This window comes from Orycteropus afer, unplaced genomic scaffold, assembly GCF_000298275.1.
Source record: "Orycteropus afer afer isolate SDZICR_OR568_19922 unplaced genomic scaffold, OryAfe1.0 scaffold00180, whole genome shotgun sequence".
Taxonomy (NCBI): domain Eukaryota; kingdom Metazoa; phylum Chordata; class Mammalia; order Tubulidentata; family Orycteropodidae; genus Orycteropus; species Orycteropus afer.
The window spans coordinates 3354509-3370525 of NW_006921767.1; the positions used below are offsets into that span (position 1 = coordinate 3354509).

General features: G+C 40.5%; 1 pseudogene; it reads right to left on the bottom strand.

The window, feature by feature from the left end:
* Positions 1-5320: 5320 nt before the first annotated feature.
* Positions 5321-10293, bottom strand: LOC103202444 (annotated as a pseudogene).
* Between the last annotated feature and the right edge of the window lie 5724 nt (positions 10294-16017).

Here is a 16017-nt window from a genome sequence, read left to right on the forward strand (position 1 = left end):
GGGTTTCTGAGGCAGTATCACTACGGAAGTAGATTGCCCCATCTTCCTTCCGAGGAGTGGCTGGTGGGTTTGAACCGCCAGCCTCTGGTTAGCAGTCAAGTGCCTTATACACTACACTACCAGAGCTCCTTTATTTAGTAAAGTACCAATTGTGCTAAGACAAAAGGTTAAGTTATGGCTTGAGTTTTATGCAATCAATGGAGTACCTAGTAATCGTGATTTCCTATAGTAATCAATTATTTGTCATTGTTCTTGTGTCCATAAATCAAGAGCAACCGAATCAGATCCCTATAGTGGAGAGACTCACCAGGGAAGGCCAGACTGACTTGAGGTAGGGAAGGTACAACATATCTAATAATTAAACCTTTAAAAATAGTGACCATAAATATGTGCCTAATCTAGGAAACATTAGTAGAGGGATGACTGTAGCAAAGGTAAAAAAAGAAAACAAAGAAGTGAATTTTCAGGCCTAGTTTAGGGTCTTGGGTCAGATGTCTGCATCAGATGTTGTCTGTTTCTGGCCACAGGAGTGTTTAAATGTCACTTCAATTCTCCAGTGAGTTGGCTAGTCTAAAGAGGAGTCTTATTCTTTTTTAACTGTGGCAAGTAGAATCAAGATTTTATTCCTTCTAATTTGGCTTCACACGCATTGGTGAGGAAGACTAAGTATAGTCCTTTCCAATGAGATTCTAAGAGATTGGTGTCTCTTTAAATATACATATTAATCTGGGGCAATGTTAGACAGGCTTTGGGAATCTAGATTCTATTCATCAAAAGCTTCTCTAACGTATGAAACAAATTCTTTAGCATATTGGATAAAGGCTGAGAATACATTTGTAACTCAGGCTGAACAATTTAGGTTCAGTATAGGCAACATAAGGAAGGACCATGGATCCAGTAATTATTTCCTAGAAGGTAAGTTTTTGAGATCCAAATGATGTGGACCTCAGATTTAAAAGAACTAAGAAAAGGACTTCAGCCCAAGGTAAATGAAAAGTTTCACAAAACTTTGCTATTCGGGTTTATAACATTCCATTAGTTCTCCCTACTAAATTGGAAGAATGAGAACAATAGGGATGATTTAACATTTGATAAATAAGAAAAACTCAACATGGTTCTTGGATGAATTGACCAGTGAGACAATTTTCCTGATCACTACAAATAGCTTTTGGTGCTCCTCAGGATGGCATGATGTTTTCAAGAAGTTTCTTTCCTGCAAAGGCTGCAGTAGCATGATGGCAGGAGAAGCCTTCTATCCAATGCGAAAATCAACAAATCATTGTTAATACATACTTACAATCATTTTAGGTTAGAAGCTGAATAAAATCTAGCTGCCATTCAAGCATAAGCCTGGAAAGTAAAAGATATTGGACAGTAGGACTTTAAGGTGTTTACTGGCATGTTTGGCAACCTCAAAATATTTTTTCCATATCTTTTCAAGGTCTCAATCATGTAACCTCATCCCATGTAGAAATCTTCATGCAAAGATGCATGCAGAAAATTAGATAGCAAGTTTTCTTATTAATCACAGTCCACAATTTAGTGGCAGGATCTTGGTAATGGCCTGCCTTTTTCCATGCCTTAATTTCACCTGTTTGGGCTAATTGTTGGTGTTTTAAAAGTTTTTCTAAAGTTAGTTCATGAAAGTTGGAGTTATAAGTAGTCAAATTCTCTTTCTTTCTTTATCATTGTGCAGAAATAACTGAGAGGCAGTGTCTATGGCTGCCATAGCAGTAATATTATTTCCTCTAATGTTTTTAAGTTTCAGGTACTCCTTTTGGGTGGTGAACTCATATTGTTATCACAGCTATATCAGAGGGAGTAGTTGAGTATTAGAAGATCTTCTACTAAAGCTCCATTTTTATGGCATTTCCAAAAGATGTGAAAACTCCTATTTCCATAATACACAAAAATCATATGTAATTCCAAAACAGTACCTGATACCCATAAAAATTTTAACAGATTTTTCTGAAGCAATTTCACAAGCGTTAGTGAGGGCAGTTAATTTAGCTTGCTGAACTGAATTGGCTTCAGGGAAAACCTGACTTTCATGGGCTTCATTAGAAGTTGTAACAGTGTATCAAGCTTAATAGTGATGAATAGTAGGGTTAAGTTTTAAATAGAAACCATTCACAAACAAAACTAAATCAGGGTTAGATAAAAAGGTCTCTTTTAAGCCTTTTTGAGGGGTTGAAATTTGCTCAAGCAAGTCTAGGCAAACGTGTAGGATAGTAGTCTTCATTCTTCTTTCCATTGAAAATTAAGTGGATTTAAACACAGAATGTAGTCTAGTGTTAGATGCAGTGAGGAGGATAGTTTCATAGGAAGTGAGCCTACTGTTGGAAAATGTTGTATGAAGACAGAATTAAGTATGACAGACACAGCCTGGATCACATAGATATCCTAAAAAGTTTCCCAACACCACATCTGCTGTGCTTTCCACCAGTTTGGCAGTAGCACCCACACCCCTAAATCATGGAGGGTATCCCTGGGCTACAGGATCAAGATATAGACTATAATAACCTATAGGTCTTTGTTGTCCTCCTTGATTTTGAGTTAGTACACCTAAAGCATTTCTGGATACTTTATGTACACATAAGAAAAAATCTAGGTGGTAATAAGGAAAACCTAGTGTGGTTGTGTTCATTAAAACCCCATTGAATTGAACTGTGGCCTCTTGAGCATATGCTGCAATTTGGAATGCATCTGGCTCAGAGGTTTTTAAGTTTTTGTGCAAAGGTTGAGCCAACAAAGAAGAATTGTAATCCAGATTCAACAATAGCCATAGAATCCTAGAAACCCACATAGTTGTTTCTTTCTTTGGGGTACAAGAAAGACAAAAATAACTTTGTCCCATTTAGCATCAATAGAGATACTTGCAGAATTTATGTGCCCCAAATATTTAACAGGAAAAAACAAACCAAAGCACAATGCCATCAAGTCAATTTCTCACTCATCGTGACCCTTCAGAACAGAGTAAAACTGGCCAATAGGGTTTCCCAAACTATAAATCTTTACAGAAGCAGACTCCCTCATTTTTCTCCTACAGGGTGGCTAGTGCATTCAAACCACCAGTCTTTAGGTTAGCAGCCAAATGCTTTGACAACTGTGCCACCCAAGCTCCTTATTTAACAAAAGGCTGAGCTAATTGTAATTTTTCTTTAGAAATCTTATGTCCACCAGCAGCCAGATGTTTTGATAAAGCTACATTGCCATCAGGTCATGCTTACTGAGAGCAAACTAGCAAATCATAAATATATTGCAGCAGTATGGATTTTTTTCAAACTGTAAAGGCTACAAATCTGAGTACAGAATCTGAGAAAAATATATGGAACATTGAGTAAATCAATGGGGCACTGAAGTCTAGATACTGTTGATTTTTCCCAGGTAAAAGCAAACAATTATTGACTTTCAGAATGCACAGGAATGCTGGAAAAGGCACTGCAAAGATCCACAATGGTAAAAGTAGTTGCATCTAAAGGGACATTGGAAAGTAATAAATGAGGATTAGGGACCACTGGTAGTAATCTGGGAATAACAGTATGGTTGACTGCATGAAACTTTTGAAAAAATCTCCAGCCAATATTTACATATATATATGTATGAGTCTGTTTTGTTTATTACAGTCCAAATATATGATGTTCTTGTGAAATAAAATCATATGGTACAGATAAAAACAGGCCATGACAGCTCAGCAAGAGTTATTTTAGGCCCAAATTACAGACCACCCAACAGTTCACATTTTAGGAATTTAAAAAGACTAAAATTAGATAAGGTGGTTTCACTAAAAGGGTGAGAGAGAGAAGGAAGGAGGAAAGGGAGAAAGAAAGAAAGAGGAGGGAAGGAAGGATGAGAGGAATGGAGGATGGGAGGATGGGAGGAAGGAATGAAGGAAGGGCATTACTGAAACTTTATGAAATGTTAGCTAAGAAGAATACCTTACTTATAAGGGATAAATGCATAAATGTTGTGCAGATTAATGGAATATTAAACACAGTAGATTACATAAGTCTCATAATACTTTTGTAAAGGCATATATATATATATATATCTCCAAGCATTTTAAAAAATATGCAGAGACTAACTCAGGAGCATTCCAGATAAAAATACATATTTCTTTAAAGGGGCAGGGCAGGGGGCAGGAAAGCAAAGTCTCAGGGCAGACCCCCATGGACACACAAGGCTGAAACTACATTTTGGTAATTATAGTTGATATGTCAGCAAAAACCGTTATAAGGATATTGGCTGGTTTTGAAAGGGTTATTTTCAAATATAACCTTACAAGCTACATTTGTGAAAAATTCTTGTGAGCGTTTATTAACCCTGCAATGTATATATTGATGTCTATTTTTACAACAAAATAAAAGTTGCAGTGTTGTAAGTGCACATGGGACATAGTATATAGCAAGTGTGAACTGTCTCTAGGTTCCTTTCACACCAGGGGATACCAACTGTTTTAAATAAAATATTACTTCCTTAAAAATCTGCCACCTAACAATTGTTTACATCATAGAAAACTAGCATTTTTGTAAAAAGAAATATAGTTACTTTGTTAAAATTGTCTATTTTAAACCAGCAATTAGTTTTTTCATATAAATAATTTCTAAATATCCATACAGAAAATAAAAATAGATAATACTAAGTGCAAAGCAGACAACAGCATATTTGCAAATGATCAAAGTATTTCATTGCCAGATAAATACTCTTAGTACATTATAGTACAAGTTTTACTCTTTTAGAAACTTAAAAGATATTGCTTTTACTCTCTGATGGCAAGTTACTCATCAGTAAAGTTACTTCCAGCAGCAGAAGAACAAATTGATTAGAAATGGATCATATATATTCATTCCACATTTCCCCATAACTCAAAGTGCTGAAACACCAGGCAAAGGCCTGTGCCACAAATTCTGTATCTGGAGTGTGGAACACAAGCTGTGGAGATGAGGAAGGGGGATTTATAACACTGACAATCCTTTCAAAATCATTTCACTACAACTCCCATGTTTAAAGGTTCACATAGAACCAGATTCACACCAAACTGTATACCAGCTTGGCCAAATCCATCATATGAAAACTCTTTTCTAAATACAGAGATTAAATCTTCATGCACTAAAAACAAATGGTTTCAATGGGCTATTGTTTTATATCCACAAAGCAATACTGAATGACCAATTGCCTAGTGTCAGTGGTGAAAGAGGCATGAACACTGAACACACACAGTTTCCAGCTTGTACGTGGGCCTGTTGGGCTGATGGACTCAAACCAGAGAATACTCAATTAGCACACTGAAGTGGTCCCAAATGTCACTAGTATCATCTCATCACACCCTTTCCACTCGGCTAGGATCATACGAATGTGGGCACCAGAAGCCTTGATCACTTTTCTTCCTTGCACTCTGTGCTGCCAGATGCCTATTGTCTTCTAGAGAGATGATGCCTGTCGGGATGGAAGCCACTCTCTGGGGCAGGTCCCTGCCATTCAGAGACACAAAGCCTTTTGGCTGCTCTCCCTGGCCTCTCTCTATCTTCAGTTCCTCAGTCTCCTCCATGGAATCAGTGCTCCAGGAGCTCAGAAGCCTCATCCGGGACACAGAGCTCACCTCGCTCATTCTCATTAAGAGGTCAGGGTCTGCTCTCCTCAGCAGGGAGGCCAGTTTCTCTTGTAAACATTCAGTCACTTTGGAAGTGCTTCTGCACCTCTTTTCTGAGCCTGCTGCACTTGGGCTCCTCTCGATAAAATGGAACAAAGTGGATCTGAAGGGCAGTTTTGTCTCTGAATTCTTTTGATACAAAGACTTGGGATCCAGTGGGTTGAGCTGTGGCTCAAGGCTGGAGGCATCACAGGTGACGGCCCTGTCCATACCTGAGTAGGAAGACACGTGGAGAGTCTAGTCATGTCTCTCTGCTCTCCAAAGAGAGGGCTTTCAGTCCAACCACACTTTCTTTGGCCATAAAAAGCATCTTTTGATGCTGCGGGGCCATCTGGCTGGGCTGAGCTGGTTAAGGATTCTTTCCTGGGTGAACCCAGCCTGAAGGCACTTTTATCGGATTTGGGGGCTGATTGTGTCCCGCTCTCCTGCTGGCCTGCAGGAGGGACTCCACAGCAACCTCAATGCCCAGAATCCGTTCAGCCCTTTGTTGAAGGGACTCATTTGGGGGGATTTCTATTACACTTGCTTTCTCAAAAGAGCCATCTAACTGGTTGGCTCTCTGCTCTTGACCCGTGTGAAGCCCCACAGACAATATGTCTGGTGCCTAGAGTCCTCGATTTTTGTTAGAAAGATTGAGTGAAAATGCTGTCTCCCTCTCTTCCGCACTCTCAGCCTCTGGAGTGACAACTCTGCTTGGTTCCAAAGAACTGATATCATTGGCAAATGTCTGCCTTTCCTGTGGTTTCCTTGGTTCAGTACATTCCTTTTGATGATCCACATATTCGACATATTAAGCTAACTCACCCCCAAGGTTTCAGTGATGAAACCAAGCTTTACAATAAGTTATACAGCACTGGACCTGCTGCTCCCCAAGAACCAGCTCATAGGAAAATGCAACCTGGTGGTGCCTTTTTGAATGCACAGAGCATGGCTGGGAATGAGCAGGCCCCTGCCACTTCTGAACCTGGCCCTCAGTGGTAGGGGCTGGTTTTGTGTCACTTAACCTAAAGGCCGTCATTCTTTTCATAGGACCTGGGCTGACTGCTGGCTTGCTTCTTCTATTTCCAACCTCCTGGTTTCTCTTCTCTGTGATCCAGTTTCCATCTGCTGATCTGCTGATCTTAACAATTCCCCTCTGCTATCTTCCACCTGCAGGATGCCCAGGGCTGGAGGCCCAGCCTTCTGCTCTTCACTCCAGCTTTCAGACTTACTCTTCACTCTTCTGACCTAAACCCAGGATCCTCTGGTACCAGCATCCCTGGCTGTTGCTCACTTCTCACTGCCGGGCTGTAGCCACTGAATCCAGTATTATTCCATCTGGAGTCAGTACAGTTATCCTGTTGCCCTTCTGCTTCACTTTCTTCACTGCTACCTTCACTGCTGCTATGACTGGTCTCTTCCTGCTCTTGAAGCTTCTTGTTAAAATTTTCTATCTGACTTATTAAATCCCAGGGACGACGACTCACGGGTTTTAAAAGGAACTGACCAACACCAAAGGAATTAACAATCCAATTGAAAAATGGGCAGAAGACATGAATAGACACTTCACCAAGGAGGATATTCAGGTGGTCAGCTAATACATGAAAAAATGCTCACAATCATTGGCCATCAGAGAGGATGTAAATCAAAACAACACTGAGATATACCATCTCACCCCAGCACCGATGGCAAGGTTCAACAAGACAGAAAATAACAAATGCTGGTGGGGATGTGGAGAGATTGGGACTCTCATACACTGCTTGTGTGACAGTGAAGTGACACAACCACTGTGGAAAGCAATATGGTGATTCCTTAGAAAGTTGGAATTGGAGATACCATTTGAACCAGCAATCCCAATACTAGGTAGATATCCTAGAGAGCTGAGAGCCAGGATAGGAACAGATACATGCACACTCACATTCATCACAGCACTATTTACAATAGCAAAAAAAAAAAAAATGGAAACAACCTATGTGCCCATCTGCAGAAGAATGCATGACCAAACTACGGTACATACACATAATGGAATGCTTGCTGTGCAGCACTAAAGAATAATGTAGAGTCTGCAAAACACCGCATAATATGAATGAACTTGGAGAACATTATGCTGCATGAAATAAGTCAATCACAGAAGGACAAATATAGTATTAGTTCATTATTGTGGAGGGTCAAGGAAAGGTTCATATATGGAGGGAAACTTTCTTTGTTGGTTGCCAGGGGTGGGAGGGGAGGGAAGGGAACACTGAAAAAAAAAATGCATTGGCCCATGTCACTTTCGTTTTGTGTAATTCACTGTACATAAATTATATTTCAACAAAATGCATTTAAAAAATATAAAAAGAAAAGAACTGACCAAACAGCTGTTGACTGTTGCATGGACTAGTTGGTTCCACCCCTTCACTACCTCGTCCTTGGGTATAGGCTTGGCTCTGTCCATGGACATCCTTGTGAGGGTGACTCTGGCATGCTTTGGGCACAGGGGCCTGATTCATCCTTGAGAAAGCACTGTTTCTTGAGGGGCTGAGGTACGTTTGGCCTTTTAAATAATGAGCATTTGCCCCCTGCTTTTAGTCACTGGGAGCTATTGCTGTGTGCATCGGAGGACCAGAGGCGGTGGGGTCTGAGTGATCAGGAGTCAGCACTGAATCACCTGAGCCTCCTGGCTTCCCACTGGGGAGGAGCTATGAGCTTTTGGATTCTTCAGTGAAACTAGTTTGCATTTGCTGGTCTCTAAACTGGTGTGCTGGCCAAGAGCCAGAGTACTTGAGCTCCCCGTTTTTTGTATGGCGAATGAATCTTAGAACATTTGTTTGTTTGTCTTCTGTTTCCCCCAGATTTTGTTTTTGTAGCTCTGTTCTGCTGCCCATGCTTCCTGTGAGTGCCTGCATCATGCTCAGCCGACTTTGTTCGTGCAACCCTGGGCTCTTATCAAGCCCATTCTTTTTTAACAGCACTCTGCTTAAAGTCATTGTTGTTCGTATCTATCTCTGGCAGATGTGATTCAGATTTAACTGGAATGGAAACCAAGCAAAACACAGTCTCATTCTTTTTTTCTTTGAACTTTTCTTGGTCTGGAGCCCAGTTTCAAACTTTTTGAGCTTGGTTATGGTTTCACAGGTACTGTCAGCCTGTGGGTTTGGGGAAGAAGCGTGGCCTTCGGAGTGTCTGCGCTGAGCGTCTTTTACATTAGGTCACTGTCTGCTCATGGGACAGTTATCTCTTTGGTCAACAATGTCACTGGGTTCTCCATCCCTGGGGACCCAACTCAGCAGCCACTGAGGGCCAGGTTCAGAAGTGGCAGGGGCCTGCTCATTCCCAGCCATGCTCTGTGCATTCAAAAAGGCACCACCAGGTTGCATTTTCCTATGAGCTGGTTCTTGGGGAGCAGCAGGTCCAGTGCTGTATAACTTATTGTAAAGCTTGGTTTCATCACTGAAACCTTGGGGGTGAGTTAGCTTAATATGTCGAATATGTGGATCATCAAAAGGAATGTACTGAACCAAGCTGTTGTGAGCGGTGGTGGAACAGGGATGCTGGGGAAACCCACAAGGAGAGTGTGGGCTTGCATTATATTCATTCCCAGTTCCCAGGTACCCAGCAGAATGCTGGCAACTGGCACTGGTCTCAGTGGGGGGCTGCTGCTGACTGCAACCCCCACACACGTATCTGGGAGCTGCATCTTCCAAGTATGGGTTTGTGATGTGTGGGGAGGGCGGGGCGAATGATGTGATGGTAGAGGCACATAGACTGGAGGCTCCAAACTAGAGTCTGACCCACAGTGTTCTTGCCTGGGGTCACTACTTTTGGTCAAATAGGGAACGTACAAGTCATCTGTTGGCTGGTTGTTCTGGAACTCGGTGTTTTCGACTTCTCCCCTGCCCTGTTGGTGTAGCTCATAAGATGGAGGCTTGAGGGGTCTCCCAAACTTAGGCTGTGGTAAAGGAAAAATGAAGCCACTCTTCTCAGTGTTCCCTGTGGATTCCAAATTTGGTGCACAATTTGGAGGATAAAGTGGCATCTTAGGAATCTCTGGTAAATGCCCATCATTTAGTGAAATGGGCATTTTCATGCAACTTAGGCTTTCAGGGGAAAAAACTTTAGGCAGTGACTGGGATTTCCCTTTGTTTAGAGGATTCAATATGTGTTCTTTTGCAATGAGTGGGTATAGATCTTGAAACATTTTCTTCCCACCACCATCAGACATCTGCCTCCCCAGCTTCCTCAGCTGGTTCCAACTTTCCTGGTTTACATTCTGCCACTTGGCAGCACCAGACATTCTCAGCTCTTCTTCCAAAATGGCCTTCTTCATCACATTCTCTGTCCTTGCTCTGATGTCCTGTGGGCCCTGCCTCAAGTGGACAGGACGACTGTGGGCTTGGGCCGGTCCTCTGACCTCCAGATCCTCTTGGTCCCTTGAACCCAGCAAGCCACTGTACTCCTGTCCCCTTCTTCTCTGATAGGCTTGGTCTTTCCCAGTCTGGAGCTGAGAGGACCACACCGATGGTGGCTGATTATAAAACCCCACCTCTGAAGTCTAAAAGCAGAATTCTGGGGCTCCCCATGGCTTTGAGGGGTGCCTTGGTGGTTTTCGGAGTCACTCAGACATCCTTTCCCCAGCAATTTCTTACAAAGGCTGCAGGATCATTTTCATACCCATTCAACATGCCATGGCCAACTCTAGTCCTCATCATCTCAAACCCACCAGCCATTCCTTGGAAAGAAGGTTGGGCAATCTACTTCCGTAGTGATACTGCCTCAGAGACCCAAGGAGGGGTTGTTATGAGTTGCATCCAATTCCAATGCAATGGTTGCATTTTTATGTTTAGTAGCCAGCAGAGGAGCAGAAGGGGTAGGAGTTGAAATTTGACATCTTAATTCTTTATTTTGCGTAGTTAATATAGAGACAGTGTCAGGTAAAGGAGCTCTGGTGGCACAGTGCCTAAGGCATTTGACTGTTAACCAGAAGGTTGGCAGTTCAGACCCACTAGCACTCCGTGGAAGACCGGGCAATCTACTTCCATAAAGATTTACAGCCCCAGAAACCCAATGAGGGTCACTATGAGTCAGAATCGACTCAATGATGGTGAGTTTGGGGGTTTTTTTGTTGTTGTTTTTGTTTTTTAAATCAGGTAAACACTATCCATTCAACCATTTTAGGAGGTAGAACATGATCAAGAACCAAGAGTACTGAGGAAAGAAGTCTAAGCTGTACTGAAGGAATTGGTGAAAAACAAGGCTCCAGAAATAGATGAAATACCCACTGGGGTGTTTCAACAAATGGATGCAGCACTGGAAGTGTTCATGCATTTATGCCAAGAAATTTGGAAAACACATGTTAGCCTGGCTAACTGACTGGAAGAGATCAATATTTGTGCCCATTCCAAAGTAAGATGATCTAATACAGTCTGGAAATTATTGAAAAATATGAATATCAGAAATAAGCAAAATTATGTTGAAAATAATTCAAAAATGATTATAGCAATCCATAGAGAGGGAACTGCCAGAAATTCAAGCTGGATTCTGAAGAGGATGTGGAATGAGGGATATCATTGCTGATGTCAGATGGGTCTTGGCTGTAAACAAAGGATAGAAAGATGTTTTCCTGTGTTTTATTGACTATGCAAAGACATTCAACTGTGGATCATAACAAATTATGGATAACATTGGGAAGAATGGAAGTTTCAGAACACTTAATTGTGCTCACAAGGAACCTGTACATGGACCAAGAGGCAGTCATTAAAACAGAACAAGGGGATGCTGAATGATTTAAAATAAGAAAATGTATGTGTCAGGGTTGTATCCTATATTTATTCAATCTTTATGCTGAGTAAATAATCTGAGAAGCTGGATTATATGAAGAAGAACATGGCATCAGGATTGGAGGAAGACTAATTAACAACCAGCAATATGCACACGACACAAACTTCCTTGCTGAAAGTGAAGACTTGAATCACTTCTGATGAAGATCAAGGACTATAGTCTTCAGTAAGGATTACACCTCAAGATAAAGAAAAAAAAAAAATCCTCACAACTGGACCAATAAACAACATCATGCTAAATGGAGAAAAGATTGAAGTTGTCAAGGATTTCATTTTACTTGGATCCACAATCAACACCCATGGAAGCAGCAGTCTAGCAATGAAACAATATGTTGTATTGGGCAAATCTGCTGCAAAAGATCTTTAAAGTGTTAAAGAACAAAAACATCACTTTCAAGACTAAGGTTCACCTGAATCAAGCCACAATATTTTCAGTAGACTCATATGGATGCGAGATCTGGACAATAAATAAGGAAGACTGCAGAAGAATTGACACATTTGAGTTGTGGTGTTGACAAACAATATTGACTGCTAGAAGAATGAACAAATCCAGGAGACTCTGTTCTCTAACTTATTTTGCAGGAAAGATAACTTTAAAAGATCAAAAGAACACCAAAGTAGCCACTGATTTTCCAAACTGTGTCAAGTGAGGTTATTCCAGACAGACAAGAACATGCATGATACAGGACCATAACACTTGTCCATAGAGTGAAAAGGAGTCACAGAAGGTGGCTCCAAAGCTCCTTTAGACGTGGCATTCCCCATTTATACTGACAGTTACAACAAAACAACTTTTACTTCCAAGAACCAAAATAAATCCACAGTAAAACTCAAAAACCTATCAATACAAGAGAGCAGAGCTTGGGTTCAAGAGGTTTTCTACAGTAAATGATTCCCAAGGATTCACAGAAGCTGAGAGTCAAAGCAGCTCAGCAGGTATCATGCCCATGTCCAGATGCTACAGGGACCTTTCAAGAAAAAGCATCTTTGAAGTCCTACTTCTAATACCAGCAATGTCAAAGAAGAAAATCATGCACTCTGTTAGTGAAAGGAAAACAGGTTTACTGAGCAATAATACAGCTCGAGCTGGGCAGCACTAAGTAAAAGTACAAAGCACTCAGCAGTTCAAGCAGAGAACCAAAACTACACCAAATTCACTGCTATTGATTCGATTCTGACTCATAGTGACACCCATTGGGTTTCCAAGGCTGTAAATCATTATAGAAAAAGACTGCCCCATCATTCTTCCATGGAGCAGCTGATGGGTTCAAACCAGTGACCTTTTGTTTAACAGTCAAATGCCTTAACTACTACACCACCAGAGTGCCTTTTCAAGCAGAGAAAGGGGTCTATATACATCAAGAACAAAGGAAAGATAGGGGTTAATTATTGGTTATAGATGAAATCAACTTCAGCTTGAAGTCCTTTGAAATGTAAACATCAGCCATTGGCTAGGAGGGAATGAGCTAGCCACCACCTAGGTAGGTGGTGCTAGCCAGCTTTGATTATAAATTATTGTAGTCATTTGTAACACATTTTTCCCTGGAACAAATTGTTTAGATCTTGACACATTCTTCCCCTGCATGGATGTTTTACATCTCACCTTTTTGCTTCCTGGGAATGCATGTTGGCCCTGTCATTCTTACATCTGACATCAGTACTTCCAGTTTGAAACTTTTCCATTTACAAATATCATCCTAAAACAGAAAGAATGAGACTGAGAAAGTTAAATTAATAGAAGTAAAGCTGATATCCCTCATATTATTAACCAGAAAAATAATAACCCACAGATTTTCCTATGTCATTTAAAGAAATTGTTATTCAAGTTCATAATGAAAATACTGAGGCCGTTAGAAGATCTTGATGTACTTTTGCTTATTTAACATATATTGGTTCACAAATCTATTTCTTTGAAAACTAGTTCAGTTGTTATAACCAAGGTAAGAAAAAAAAAAAAAAACCCACTGCCACAGTGAATTCCGACTCATAGCAACCCCCATTGGGTTTCAAGGCAGTAAATCTACGGAAGTAGATTACCCAGTCTTTCTTCCACAGAGTGGCTGATGGGTTTGAACCATCAGCCTTCTGGTTAGCAGTCAGATGCCTTAGGCATTGAGCTACCAGAGCTCCTTAGGGTAAAATGAGGTGGGGTGATTTGCTAGAAGATCTCAGAGCCTGTCCTGGCAAGTCACAGACTTTAGTGTATTTCTTTTTGGGGCCCTGATGAGCAAGTGAGCTTATATTATCCAGAACTCTCAGCAACACCTATTCTCAGAAATTCCACTGGTCTTTTCTTGTCCTGTCAAGTCTCCATAGCCGAACATCCCTTTGTCCAAAAGTTCTTGAATTTATAGCTGAGAATTTCTGCTAATTAATTTTCTTCTTCTAGAATAATTAAAACCCTTTAAAAGTCATGATTTTCTTTTCTTTTTAATTAGATGCAATGATTATGAGGTACTTTATATTACACAGCACTTTGCCTCTAATGGATTCCATTCCTCATTTGCTTTAATTAATGTTTGTGAAATAATAAAGCATTTTTTTTTCCTTTGGGCCTTTATCAAACTTTGTGTTTGTATATGTACAGATATAACAAGTACAGGTATGTTCATGTAAGTGCCATTCCACTGACTTCACCTAACAACAGACTTGAGAAGAGAAGCAAGGAAAAATACATACTGTAAATGATACAAATGTTTTCACCATGTTAAGTTTGTATATTGTACATAATAAGAATCTTTTCACCCTGTTTGGTTTTTATTTTCTGATTTGAGGTGTGTCCTTAGCTCTATCTTCTCTGTTACTTTTCTTGAAATATTTGAGCAATAAGGATTTTTTTAAAAAATTGTGGTGATTGTTCCATCCTAAAACAATTAAGAACACCTTGTTATTTTTATTATTATTATTATTTGAACAGCTTGTTATTTTGAGTTGAGTTGTTATTTAGTGCTTAGATGGACTTACAATTTGGAGCTTTAGAATTCATTCTACATTTTGATGACCACTAAGATTTTCTCACCCTAATGTGTTTGTGGGAGCTCTGGTAGCGTAGTGCCTAAGCATTTGACTACTAACCAGAAGGCTAGCACTTCAAACTCACCAGCCTCTCTATGGAAGAAAGTTTGGGCAATCTACTTCCATAGTATACTGCCTCAGAAACCCAAACAGGGGTCGCTATGAGTCAGATCTGACTCCACGGCACTGAGTTTGGTTTTTTTTTTGGGGGGGGGGAATGTGTTTGCAGCACTTAGACTGCTACACAAGGGTAATGGCATTTCAAGTTTTTTGTCTTGGGAGTCTCCTGATTTCCACCATTGTTAGAAAAATTTGCTTGTTTTGGTTCCTTGAGAGGGCTCATTATTCATACTGTAGCCTCTCTGTAAGAAAAAGGAAAAAAAAGAAACTCTCCAATAATTATCACAGATGATAGGAAGACAGCAGGTTCTCCCCCCTCAGTCCTGTCCTGTAGAAGCACTGACTTCTCATTCCGTACATTTTAGCACTTAATTTTATTCATCCTTGTATGACCATCTAAATGTTTTATTCATGTGAATCTTGTCATTTTAGGTAAATTGTAAATTCCTCAAAGAAAGAGCCCACATCTACATATCTGTCCACCTCTGTAGAGGTCAGGGAGTGTTTGCTCAATAAAACTTATTGAATTAAATTTAATAGTCCAATAGTCAGAGCACAGGGTTAGAACGCAGAAATCATTTCCAAAGAATATGATTAGCGCAAAAGTCCCCTTACTCTATTACATCTTATCAGAAATGTTCTTCCTGATATTTTCTTCTGTTTTTCACATGCATGATCCATAGTGTCCTCAATCTAGAACTATGCTACTCAAAGTGTTGTCCTTAGAGTGGCAGCATCAGCATCACTTGGGAATTTGTTAGAAATGAAGAACTTTTCCCTCTCCTTCCTCTAGAGCTATTGAACTAGAATCGGTTTTTAACAAAATCCCGGAGTAATTCCCATGCACACTAAAATTTGTGAAGCTCTTCTCTAAAAGATATTTCCATCGCTTTCTTCCACTGCCACCACCTCCATCACCACCACCTTCATCACTACTATCACCATCACCATCACCACTACTTCCACCACTGTCACCTCCACCCCCAACCTTCACCTCCACCCCTAACCTTCACCACCATCATCACCACCACCATAACCACAACTTCCACTACCTCCACCACCTCCCGTATCATTACCACCACCACAATCACCACCACCATCAACATCCTCTGTTATTTATTGAGTATAAATATGCCAGGATCTGTTCTAAGCACTTTATGTGGTTGTCCTATGAAATACTCACAATTACCCTGTTGGTTCATATTATTTTATCCCCATTTTACATAACCAAGGAGATACAGTTGGCAGGCCTGAGTTTCAAACTCAGTTCTATCTGGGCCTAAAATATTTCCTCTTTACCTACTCATTGTAGTGACTTTAATTTTAAATGAAGCATACCAGTTGCAAGAACAGATCATCTAATTGACAAAAACTGTGCTGGAAAATAAAGCTCTTCCTGATGTCTATGGGTTTGTCTCTTTACTTTTAAAGTAT